We start from the raw sequence: 14,178 nt of genomic DNA, 5'->3' as shown, positions 1-14,178 counted from the left end.
ATTAGTAATTTTGGAGGAAGTGTAGGTAGCAAGATCATTTGTCATTTATTTTTATAATTATATTATCTTTTAACTTCTTTAGATGGACGCCTTTCAACAGCCACTACCAAATGAACCTGGAGTACCTGTGCAGATGCCACAAGTGTTTCAGCAACATTTCCAGCAGCTCCAAACCGAATTCAATTCCTTTCAAAGGCAACAAGACCAAGTGAAAAGTCAACCCAAGGATCTCCTCCAGTCACTGTATCTGGTTCACTCTAATTATGAAGCTTTGAAACCGACTCTCTCAACTTCTGTTTTAAAAAACAGACTTGAAGAACTAGAACAAGAAGAGATTAATGGTGTGGATCCAAGTATAAACCAGCTAGAATTGGGTTTTGATGTCACGTGTCTAATGATATGTGCCACTTTTGGTTACACTGAAAAGGGTTCGAAGTTGATCGATGAAGGTGCGGCGATGGACATACAAAACTGTCAGGGTCTAACTGTTCTGATGTTGGCTTCTATGTTTCAGTTAGAAGACTTCGTTGAAATGTTGATTCTCAAGGGAGCGGATGTCAACATAAGAGACAGGCTTGATATGGACGCTCTCATGTGGGCAGTTCTACAAGGCAATGAAGTGATTGTAAAAATGCTTGTAGATAAGCAAGCGGATGTCAACAGAAAAACTCCTAGCGGCCTAGACGCTCTACATATTGCTGTCGAGAAAGGCTCCACTAGGATAGTTGAGATTCTTCTGGACAAAAATGCAGATACCTCAACGAAATCAAAGGATGGGTGGACAGCTCTGATGAGAAGTGTTCGCCACGAAGATCATTCCATATTTAAAATGCTTTTGGAAAAAACTTCTGACGTCAATGAAAAGAATTTAGAAGCTAACACACCTCTACATATCAGTGGCATGTATGGAAATGCTAAATGCATTAAAAAACTAGTAAAACATGGCGCTGACGTTAACTGTAAAAATTCTTTTGGTATGACACCTCTGATGTATGCTGTCAGTATTGACGATGTGAACATTGTAGACAAACTTCTAGAAAGAGGAGCAATAGAAACAATCAATCATGTGAATAAATACAAACGCTCTGCTTTAGTTTTTGCTGTTATTGGAAACACAAAAGATGTTGTTGAAAAGCTAATAACGTCTGGTGCCAACTCTAACATTTTGGACATCGCGAACTGTTCACCTTTGGTGTATGCTTGTAAGAACAAAAATGCAGACATAGCTAAACTATTGATCAAATTAAAAAATGATTCTTGGCATAAAGAAAATGAATTTCTCACATGTTTAGAATTAGCTGTCGGAAATAATGATACGAAGACTGTCCAATGTTTAATAAATTTGAAAAACAAGGCCAAAATTTTACCGGAAATAAAAGAAGCTCTCCAGAAATTCACAGTCTCTCCGATAATCAAGGCAGCAATGAATATGAACAGAGATATACTACAACTTCTTCTCGACGTCGGCGTGGATGTGAACAGTGTGGATCCATTTCTGCAATCTGCACTTATTTTAAATATAGCACTTAATGACACACTAACCGCTAAGCGTTTAGTTACACATTATGGAGCCGATGTTAATATACAAAACATTAGGGGCGATACAGCCCTCATTTTGGCAGCAGCATTGCAAAACAAAACGATGGTCGATTTTCTTCTAAAGAACAATGCGTCCAAGCAGATTACCAACAACTATGGTGTCTCTGCATTTACAATGGCTGCAAATAGTGGCAAAGTTGATATCGTCAAATCCCTTTACGACAAAGAGTATAATTTAGAGCACTCTGACAATCAAGGATGGACACCTCTTATGTGTGCTTGCCACTCTGGGGATATTAGAACAGTCAAGTATTTATTAGACAAGGGAGCTAGAACAAATGTGTCTTCTAATGTTAATGCAACTCCATTAATAATTGCTTCAAGTACTGGCAAAGAAGAAGTCGTCTCATTATTATTAAAACACAATGCATCTGTCAATGCGAAGGATATAAATAAACACACACCTTTAATTCACGCTGCCATAAAGGGACACAGACAAGTCATCAAAATACTTTTACAGGAAGGCGCAGATGTCGATGCTGGAGATCTTTTTAGTAAAACGGCATTGATGTATGCAGTTCAGAGGGATGATGTGGAAAGCACGTTAGAGCTGCTTAATAAAGCTAATTACTGTCAAAGAGATGTAAATGGTATAACGCCTTTAATGGTCGGGGCTTTCTCTGGCTCCGTAAAATGTACGTCAATACTTTTATATTCCAAGGCGCCGGTAAATGAGTCAAACATAAATGGTAATACGGCGTTACATTTCTGCTCATCTCGAGGCCACGATTCAGTAGCCTCTCTTCTACTACAAAATAAGGCAGACGCACAACTCACTAACGAAAACGGGTATTCTCCATTGATGATTGCAGCTGCACAAGGTCAAGATTCAGTTGTCAAAACGTTACTTGAGCATAAAGCCATAAAAAAAAATTTCTGCAATCCTTTGGACGGCAAATTGCCTTTGATGTATGCAGCACAGTTGAACAGATTGTCTACAGTGAAATTGTTGGTTCAAGACGAGGTTGATGTCAACGCTAAGTCTAAATCTGGCGATACTGCACTTCATCTTAGCGTCATCCATGGGTGTATGAATGTGGTGAAGTATCTCACGGGTGTCCCTAACATCCTACTGGATGCTGAGAATAAGGCAGGAGATTCTCCGTTAACACTGTGTGTTCGTTATAAGAAGTTTGACATACTGAAACATTTAATTGAATCTGGAGCTGATGTCAAACAGAAAAATGGGGCTGGGGTCAATGCTATAAACTTAAGCGTATGCCAGAATTGTTTTATGGCTTTAAAAACTACGTTGCAGTATTGTCAGTTGTCGATGCAAGAACAAACCAATTTGCTTCGGTTGGCAAGACAATTCAATTGCAGTTCTGAAATTGTTGAATTGATTGAAAATATCAAAGTCTCGAATGACAACAAAAGTAAGTTAAATAGTTCGTCAATAATTAATGCACTCACTAATTGCTTTAGATGTATTCAAATACCGAAAGAAAAATCTCACGTTTTTAAATGTTATTAACTCTTTATGTCCTGTCCATTTTTTGTTTTACAAAAAAGAAAAAAACTTAACGTTGTATTTTTTTATAGTTCGTGCGCTTGCTTGTTCTTTCAATGGACCTCATTCACCAAACAACATTTAGCCACGCGATTCAATATATCTTCTATACAAATTATGTAACCCATAAAGGCTGTCACGTGATACGTATTTTTCATTGTTTTATCAATATTATGACGTGGCTAAATGTGTTTATTTACGATTTGTAAATGAGGTCCATTGAAAATGTTCTGAGTCCTACGAAGTTTCCGTAAGAATTGAAGGAAGAATGATCACTAGCTTGCACTTTGCAGACGACATAGATGGTCTTGTAGGGCCTGAAGAATCAGCTGATTTGTTGATGTGCATAGTCAAGACTTCCGCCTCATATGGTATGCAAATCAATGCCGTGAAATTATGACCAAGAGCATCTTGCCATACAGTAAAGTGCCTCTTTTTAGGTCATCTGTTTCTGTGGTTGACAGTTAACGAGAATGTTATGTGGCTAGCACAACGACCAAGTTTCTTTATTTTCTAAAGTCACGTTCCTCGTTGGACTCAATTTAAAATCCCAGTCTTCACAGTGATTCAAACCCGGGACCACTTGGTTTGGAAGTCAAGCGCTTTACCACTCAGCCACCATGTTGCACTCATCTTGTCATATAGGGTCTAATTTAAGTACAAATCTTTGTTTTAAAAACTTTTTTTTTCTATCGGGCTATTTCGAGCATGTTAATTTAAAATTAAATAATAATAATACTAAGGCTTGTCTTCCCGAAGATTAATGAGGAATGAAGTATTTCCCGTGGCTAGGCAGCTCCAGCTGCGACCTACATATTTTTGCCCCAACAGCGCAGACACAACCATTGTCCGTCGTTGGTCGATTAAGAGTTTCTTTTCGCCGTCTACGTCTGACCTCGGCAGCTGATTTTCTTTTTGTCTCAAATTTGTATCCCGCGGCCTTTGCAGGTGATCTGCCATTAAAATTATCATGATGTTGTCCGCAGGTTTGAGTTTTAATCTAATTTTATACAATGAACTTTTGGTGCTTATTTTTATCTAAACCTTTAAAAAATTATAAATCAATGTTTAAACCTATGGGCTAAAATTCCTAAAGCAATAATGGAAATAGGGATTATCATCTTTTCAGCCCAGATTTAGCGAAGTGAAAAATAAATATTTTGAAGGATTACTCCATGTAGTTTATTGAATGAAAGGTTTAGCCTCTTGGTGCTAACATGTACATGTATGTCTGTCCCCACGTTTTTAACTTGATCTACAGCCTGTAACTTAAATATGCTTTGAATGAATATTTTCAACACAGACAATGGAACAGCAAATGTTAGTGAAAACAGTTCTCAGTCTTCAAGTTCATGCAAATCCGCGAGCTTCTTGTCTTCATTCAGAAGTCTAGCTTGCAACTCGCCAGAGGGCGCTGCAGTCCCAGGAGATGTCGCTGCATTAACAGAAGCAAATGAAATGACAGATCAATCGTTTAAGTAAGCTTACATTTCTTTGCTACAGATAAATCCCAGAATACTTTTAAACATGTTTAAGTTTGTTATGTAGGCCTACAGTCTTTTTGAAATTAAATTGTCTGAGTAGTTTGTGAGAGCGATGTGAAATGCTAAAAGAATGAAAGTTGTGATTTTAGACATGAAATGACACATCGCGTAGAAAACAAAGACAAAAGTTTGTTTCAAACTGACACTATGCTAAAGGCTGTCATTGTTCGTATGGATGCCCCATAAGTTATTGTTTTAAGCTACATCCACTTTATTTGTGTAGTCGTGAGCATCTGTCTCTTTGGTAATGGATACATATTTATAGGCCCTATCATATTTTTATTTTGCTTCCTATACTGGTGTTTAAAAAAAGTAGATCCTATTTATCGGTGTTTTGATTTGAGCATATTTAGCCATCTAATATATATATACATAATTAAATGTATGTATGTATGAATAAATACATAAAAATCAGTACAGTTTAATTTAAACATCTTGATAAAACTTTGCTTATATTTTCCCTGGTTACCAACGATAAACCTACTATATGTAAAGTAGCCCTGTCACAAGCTGAAGACTCTTAAAAAAAATAAAAAAGTTTCCCAAATAAACACAACAGACATCATTGGATTTAAATTCAAATAGCCATGTTGATATTGACATTGCGATTCGATTGGACATGATCGACTGGTCACATTCAAATGCGCGTATGTTCAGCGCAGTCATTCACATCAAAGCCTATCTCGCTCTCTCTTGATTCGCCGAGGCTAGATCTAATTCTAAGATCTAATTCTAAGATCTAATCTTCGCAAAGATACATTTTAACTTTTACACATGAACATACTAGATATAGTCTATACTGTCTATTCAAGTTGTACTAACAAATCCTGAATTCTACGGCTTTATTATAAAGTAGCCTCTACCACAAGCTGAAGAATCTAAAATCCAATAGGGTTTGTTGGACTAGTCCGTTTCGTTTCTTTGATTAAAAAGTATTGGGTCGGAAGTCGCTTTTTTATTTATTTATTTTATGAGTATTTTACCCAAGATCTGTGTTGTTTTTTTAGGACTAGCTTATTTCATGTACCCGGCATTTTCCGATACACAATTTAATACACAAAGTAATTGTTGAAAAAAATTGTAGTGATTTTAAACTTTAAATGATTACTTAAAAAGGTGTTACTCTAATCAATTTGAATATTATTTTGTTATGAATGTCACTGTTTATTTTGTGTCTGTTCTAGTTTCTTAAATTTTTTTTGAGTAAAGGGGTCGTTTTTCTCCTAATGGGTATACCTGATTTCTCCAAGCAGCCTTAGTAAAATATTGGTCCTAAATAATGCTATGTTTATAAACGAAAAATCGCATGGCTGCATTATGATGAATGTACGTGTTAGTTCAATATATTTTATATTACTAGGTAACTATAAATAACCGCATAAATAGATGTAAGTTTAATTTTTTTTTTCTGTTATATAAAGTCATATGGCAAATTTTTGTTTATATCCTAATTCTAAAAAGGAATAATAATAGAATTATACAGTAAAAATAATCACTAAGTTTTTCTTTTAATAGTTTTGAAAGTCTAACTGAGTTTGTGTTTTTGCAGATGTACACAAGCTACACTATGAGTCAGTCCATCTCTTCTGACTATTTAGAAATGAGTGTAAAAATGTAGGCTTCGATATTTTTAGCCTGAATTTAAGAAGTTACAAACTTCAAACAACTAATACATCGCCTCTTCCATAAAACTTTGTACTTGAAAAATAAATTTATCCAATGCTCGAAATCCTGCTTGTATACTTAGGCCCTATTTAAATCGATCCGGTATCAATGTATTAAGTAGCAATAACCCCGCAAAAAAATTAAATGAAAGAAGATTGAGATATACATATATTTTTGTGACGGTACGCACCGGTACGGGGTACCGGCACCTTTTTTCAATGTCGGGAAAAATGATTACTTTTCTTGTAATTCAACTTAATTGTTAATTTATTATTAGTTGAAAGTTAGGCAATCTATCAATGAGTAGGCCTACTGGAGCCTCTTTTTTATTTTTACAAAAAAAAAGCACTTTATATACTTTCAGCCGACATGCTGTATTATTAAAAACACCTCTATGTAAACTTCTCAATCATCTAGAGTCTTAGACAGTCATTATTTTAGACTAGATTTAAGTAGAGTCTAGACCAGTGGTTCCCAAACTTTTTTGTCTCGTAGACCCCTTGCCATGTTTTCTGGTTATCGGTAGACCCCCTGCTTAACTTTCAAATTTTGCAAATTCAACATTTTTTTTTAAACTAATTTCTATCTGTACAAAAAGTAAAGTTCCCCTCAGACCTTGTGGTCTATAGAGCAGATGATGTAAAGGTCATCTGTTTCTGTGGCCTACGATTATCGAGGGTGTCATGTGCCAGCACAACGACCAACAGCCTTTACTTTCCCCAACTAATTTAGGTACCCATTAGAGCTGGGTGGCCTCAGAAGTGCCCAAAAGATCCCGAAATTAAAAATCCAAGTCTTCAACAGGATTCAAACTTGGGACCCCCGGTTCAGAAACCAAGCACTTTACCGCTCAGCCAAAACGCCTCCTAATTTCTATCTGTAGAGAGTTGAAAAGTGAAAAAGTAATTTAAAGCTACATATTAGAGATTTTAGAGATCTCTCTTTTTTATTGATTAAATTCAAAACCAATTAAAATAGCAATATGTATTGCTGGAATTTTCAAACACAATGGCCTTAAGTATCATTGTAAGAGTTTTCGCAAAGAGCAGTTTCTCGTGTATGTGTACGAGTTGCTCAAATATTGTGTCCGCGCGAAGATGTTATCACTATCGGGAGAAAGAGCGAAGGCGAGTGACTGTCGCCTAAACCAGTAAGCTTCGAGCATGAAGGGCTCAGTAGTCTTGGCTGGCTACCCACCTAGCAGAACTGAATTCAAAACTCTCCTGTCTTGCAACTCAAACATGGGAAAGGTTTTGTGGGTTAACCTGAGGAAAAATAAGGAGCCGGCGACCATAATGCAGTTTGCAGCACACACCACTACATCCTGTCAGAACCTGTGACGCTGCTGAGCCCAAAAGTATATATGTAGTTTGCAAAGAATTACATATGAAGCTTTTAATTTTATAACTCATGCCACCGAAGCAACCTTGAACTGTATTGCTGCTTAAAGAAATTCTTTTAATAATATCAGATGTGGGTTTGTGTTAAACAGGTTTTAAAACTACAACGGCTGATAAAAATCAATGTTCTACCTATGGTGTTTTCCGCATTTTGCCATAAATAAGTAAATTTCCCCTTTTAGACATTGTGATGATGTTATGGTCATCTGTTTCTTTGGCCAACGGTTAACGAGCAGGGTGTCGTGTGGGCAGAACAACGACCAACCGCCTTTACTTTTACAAACATAATTCAGGTACCCATTAGAGATGGGTGGACTCAGGGGAGCCCTGAAAATCCTGAAATTTAAAATTCACAGAGATTCGAACCCAGGACCCCAATTACGGAAGCCAAGCGCTTAACCATTACCACCACACCCTTATTTTGCTATAAGTGAACAGATATTGTAAGACTCATAAACCACCATCTTCTCTACATGATGTTGAATAGAGATTTTGTGGGTCTATTCTGAACTTTATCTTTGAATGTTCAAAAGTTTTTCAAATCTATATCTTTTTATCTGGGTGATATTGTCGCAGATGATCCTCAAGCGTAATTAGTTTCATATCGTCATAAAAAAGGCAATCGGTAATCGCTTGGTTGACAAGGAAAGAATGAACAGTTTAATTTTATATAATCAACGCTAGACAGTCTACATTTCTTTTTGTTAAACATTATTTACATGAAGACAAAATTAAGTTATTTTAATAAGTATAGAAATTAAATACAACAATTTTTCGTTTGAATCGCAGGATAAATATTTAAATGATTAACTAAGTTACAAATTATATATAGTGTGAAGAATTACATTAATGGGATGTAAAAATTAAAGTCACGACCTGCTTATATGAAATCAATTATCATAGACCCCCTTGGACATCTCATGGACCCCCAATTTGTTTTTTCACTTTCGTAGACCCCTTGATAGTCTTCGTAGACCCCTGGGGGTCTATATAGACCACTTTGGGAATCACTGGTCTAGACCTAGATTTAGTAGGCCCATTATTATAAACAAAAAAAATAATCAGTCATTATAGACATCATTCGCAATTTTATTATTAGGTCTAGGCATTGAAAAGTAAATCTATTAATAAACTATAATAGATCTAAGTCTAAGTACTAACTTATTAAATAAGTCATTATAAGTAGAAGTATTATAATGAATATTGTATAGATCTAGATTGACAAGATTATAGATAGATCTATGGATAGATCTCTAGTTTAGTAGATTAAGTATAGAGTATAGTAAACGTATTACTGTATTATTAGATCTATGTCTTATGTCTATATCTAATAATCTAATAATTTAAAAAAAAATTAGTCTTTATTAATTTCTAGACTTTTTTCTAATAAAAACTGACTATAGGCATAGCATAGGCTAGACTCGGCAATCTAGTCTCAAGATAGAATCTATACTATTACTAGATCTATTCGATTTTTATATATAGATCTAGACTAGAATTAGATTATAGATCTAAATATACTAATGGAGAGATGATATGAGGTGTTAGCTAATAGCGTTGCACAAGAAACAAACCTGGGTTTTTCTAAACTCTAATACTTGGTATGTAATAGTAAAACAGCACCTACCTAAATAAATCGTAACTAGCAATCAAAAACCTATATTTATTGTAGTATATATAGGTCTGTAGTTGTATTTTATATAGCCTTCGTAACTTCTTCTATAGAGAAATGACTTTTGTAATTTTTTTTTACTGAAAATTGGGCTATTCGCGTCTGACACATATATAACTTTTATGTTCAGCAACAAACCCTATTGCCCAATTCTATAAACACAATAGACTTTATTGTATTTAGCTTGATTAGCCATTTTAATACTTCTTCTCATAATATTTTTCTACATTCGCGTATTCTCTTTACTTATAACATTATTATTTTGTTTTATTGTTTCCCAGGAACCGCGGGCCGCGGGTATTATCCTACTAGTAAATTTATTCTGTCGCTGTGCCCCCCCCCCCCAGACGAGACGAATCTAGCCTCTTGCGGCGTTAGGGGCAGGACGCACCGGGTGTCACCCATCGATGCATGACACCAAAGTGATAAAATATCAGAAATAGAACTTTAGGCAATTAGCTTTTTGTTTTGTTACACTCTAAAGAAATAACCAACGACTTATTTGGAAAAAGTATTTAAAGGAGGGGTGATGGAGGAGGTAACATCATTGGCTGTTTGAACTGGGGGACACAGGCCCTAGCAACGCCTCTGGGACTATTAATTGCAATTAATGTTTGCCCACAAAAGATTTATATCAATGAAATAACTATTGACTTCTTAAATAAACATTTTGACCTATATGCTACATTTTATGAACACAGTGTCATTTAAATTAAAAGGAAAACAATTTTGTATTTTTTTTTTTAAGTGAAGATGACTGTAATATATTTATGTTTATTCTTTCAGTATAAATCTTGATGGCACCAATGACAAGGCCCTCAATTTTTACTTCACGGGTGATCGCCCTAATGTGTAAGTTATACTTGAAAATACATTTAAATCAACAGCTGTTCGTGTCAAGTGTCAGGGTTGTGTTCAAGCCTTAGCTCGTTTGCCCGGGCCCCTGATATTCAACAGGCACCTTCGTGCTTGCAATAAACAATCACAACACAACACACTGCTGTCTCGACTCTAGTATGATAAGTATCTAGTGTAGACTTCGAATCCCATACTAACTCCTTGAAGAGACAAAAGTAAAGACAAACTAAAAAAGGTCTAGTATACTATGGCATTGAAACAACTGCGAAATGCAGTCATGCCTTAGATACTCACCCTAAACAGGGGAACACAGAAGAATCTGAACAAACGTTACACCAGCATAACAAAACCACTCCATAAACTTACAAGCAAGGCAACAAAGAAAGTTCGTTAAAAAATTGTGCACTTAATACACATTGGTGCTAGAATACCCTAACCTAGGCACCGACATCAAGTAATTTGGCCTTGCAACTAGCTGTCCAAAATTAGAAGTTGGAAATAAATAACCCTTACCGGCTTCTAAACTGTTGTTTTTTTAAAAATCAATCTTCTTTAAACATACAATTAAATTTACAATAAGATATAGATCTAGATTATATTTACTATATTACATAATACTTAACGAATGCATTATGAGATCTGGGAGGTCCTTAACCCAAGGTCGGATTTAAGACAGGGCAGGCGGGGCTACAGTCCCGGGAATCTACAAAAATGAGGCCTTCACAAAAGAGAGTTTTTAAAGTCACCCATGGTCTACTTTCCACAAACTCAAAAACATACACATTTTTTTTTCAATTGCATATTAAATCATTGTAACTTTTTTTTTAAAGTAGTAAAAATGAGATAACTGTACAAGTAGGTCTACTTCATTTCTTTCTTTCAATATATGGCATACTATTGGATATCAGTAGGTTTATTGAAATGTGTCAAAAAGTGGATCTTTATTCAAGCTTTCAAAAAAATGTAGGGGCCTCCACAAACATTCTGCTCCTGGGTTAGTGCTCTCGGTCATTATATTTTACTTTGACCATATTTGAACATATTTTAGAAATTATTCGACAAAATATAGGTCCACATGTTTTTAAATAATTTTCCTATCGGAGCAGGCTATTTTGTTCTTTCTTTTTTACAATGAACTTGAAATGCTTAAGAAATGAAATTATTATTCATAGCTTCTTCTACTTTCAGGACCATCAATACAAATATCAATGCAAAAAACATGATCAACTGTATGATCGGGGATGGAAATCAATTGAACGATAACTCCAGAAGCATTTAAAATGTTTAGATCTACATTTAAACGATCTACAGAGTTGAGTTGAACAAAATACGTTAGACAAGTAATTGAACTATTTTCTACAATTTTAGCGGCCCCCGAAAGGGGAATAGCCGCTACTAGATTAGTGTGGTTTGTCTCCCGTACTTCTCGTTTAGATCGCAAACACAAGAAAAGATATTGACAATATTATGAGATGTTAGCTCTTGCAAAGTTCTAGTGCAACGGCAGTACTATTTCTTCTAAGGCTAAACATTTGATTCTTAAATTAAAATATGCAAGGATGTTATTTTTCATTAAAATACACCATTTTTTACAACTATTCTTTACTAATAGTAAAAATACTAGAAACAATGTTAGTAAGGGAGATAATTTGTCAGTGTATTTTTTTAAATATTTATTGAAACTTTTTTAAAATTTTTCTTTTAATGTTATAAAAATATTTTTTTTTTATTAATAAATACTACTATTACTATCACTGTGTTATTTACATTTTAAAGAAATTGTTTACCTTTGTTTTAAAATAGAAAGAATGTATTTAGTATGTATATATGACCAAAATAAATCATAACAACATTTAATAAGCAGTGTTTTATATTATACAAGATAGCAAAGATATAGACATGCACATAGCGAAACGAAAAAGTTTCTTCCTTCTAACTGGATATATTGATTAAAAAAAAAAAAAAAGGATATATTGATATCCTTTCACGCGTAGACAAATTCAAATCTCAATCACAAATTAATCCATTCTAATACAGGAGCAGCTTATTGAAATAGCCCATTGAGCTAGCAGTTTATCAATATCTTGCTTAACTGGATACTGGAGGTGTGCTGTGTCTATATCTTTCACAGTTTCACAGCTTTCAATAACTGGACATGGTAATTCATCTGGTTCCTCTATTGTTTCTATCATCATGACTGTCTTGCGTGTCTTGCTTAGCGTTTGTTGAAAGAGTAAATGGTCTGGGCATGTACAGCTTCAGCATATTGATCTGAAATACTTTGTCTCGGCCTCTGCTGTAGTCGACCTTCGAAATCACCTTTGTGACTTGGATGTGCCCTGCCATTTTATAAATAGCTGATTATTTTGTCAGGCAGCAGAACCATGACATTATCACCAACTTGTAATGTTCTCAACTTTCGACCCTGATTTAGCTTTCTCGATAGTTCCAGTTTCTCTTTATTTGCTTGATTTTGGACAGTTTCGCATGCTTCGATTATATTTTGTCTTGTTTTGATGACAAGATCGTATCCTGTCAGTACGTCGTGTTCTATGTTCCTATTAACTAGAAAGTCTCTGTATAGTGACATGGGTCCTCTAACAGGTGAGCCATAGAGCATCTCGAATGGTGAGAAGCCCGTTGTGAAGAAACAAGTTCTTTTAATTGTAAAGTGCTTTTAATTGTAAAGTGCCTTTAATTGTAAAGTATTTAATAGTAACATATGTACAAGGCTCACATTTCTATACAAGCAACTCCACTCGATGTTCTTTCATTGCCACTCGTGACTTCCCGCAACCCCCTAACTCCCACTTACCCAACACTTGACCGTGTGTCACGGTTGACCACACATAGTAACCGTATCACAACAGACTGTATATCAACACCTCCCTTATTTCTACATAGTATACAGCTAAAGAGCGAATGTATAATTTTATCTCCCTTTAAAGAGGATATAATTCGTGGGAAAAGCTGGTCAATAGCGGAAGTCTGGTAATTCCCGAAATTTGTAGCAAAGTTGATGGTGCATCGCGTTATTAATGCTAATGGCGTTGATTTGATCTCCATACTGCCAACTTTTTTTTTTTTCACTGTTGATCAGATGAGAATTGATATAATATAATTTGAACTTAAATTAGGAATTGTCTTATTAAAATATTATTATTACTTCTAGTCTAAGTATTACTTTATGATTGTACTTAAGACATTATGTAGTACTACTAGGTAGTGGTAGATGTAGCGTCAGAATGTCATTAAGGGTGAAGAAGCTCGGGTATGTTAATGTATATGACAATGAATTTAAAAAAAGGTTCTATTATATGCCTAATACATTAAACAAAGCTAGAGGTCTATAGAGTTGTCTTCCTTCCTACATAGCTCTATGCCTCCGAAATGTAAACAATATATAGAAAACATACACACACAAAAACAACAACAACAAAACTGAACCACTTCCACATGACCTGTCTCAGAAAAAATAGCCTACTGAATATGAAATGGCAAGAAAAGATACCAGATACTGAAGTCCTTCAAAAAGCGGGCCTGCAAAGTATCCACACAATCCTGATGCAGTCCCAGTTGAGATGGACAGGCCACATCTGCAGAATGGAAGACCATCGCATCCCTAAACGACTCCTGTATGGCCAATTAATGGAAGAGACAAAGGTGGACAAAGAAAACGCTTCAGGGACACCCTCAAAGCTTCTTTGAAAGCGTTCAGCATTGACCCAGCCACCTGGGAGAGAGAAGCACATGATAGAACATCAATGGTAATAATAATAATAATCTTTATTATCCATATGGAAATTTGTCTTACAATTTGTGCATTAAACCAAACAAAACATTATGACTATAGAAAACCAAATTATACATTCACACCAGACTCACTTATAATTTACATGTGAAATGTTTACACAGATACGTAGATTGTAG

At 35.2% G+C, this 14,178-nt stretch overlaps 1 pseudogene; it reads left to right on the top strand.

Annotated features, from left to right (window-relative positions):
* The window catches only part of LOC106050137 (serine/threonine-protein phosphatase 6 regulatory ankyrin repeat subunit A-like), a 29,209-nt pseudogene extending 15,613 nt beyond the window's left edge, over window positions 1-13,596 (top strand).
* The last annotated feature ends 582 nt before the right edge of the window (window positions 13,597-14,178 follow it).

The sequence above is a fragment of the Biomphalaria glabrata genome, chromosome 3 (genome assembly GCF_947242115.1).
Source record: "Biomphalaria glabrata chromosome 3, xgBioGlab47.1, whole genome shotgun sequence".
NCBI lineage: Eukaryota > Metazoa > Mollusca > Gastropoda > Planorbidae > Biomphalaria > Biomphalaria glabrata.
Note: the sequence above shows the minus strand (reverse complement) of the source record. Positions and strands in the feature narration are given on the sequence as shown.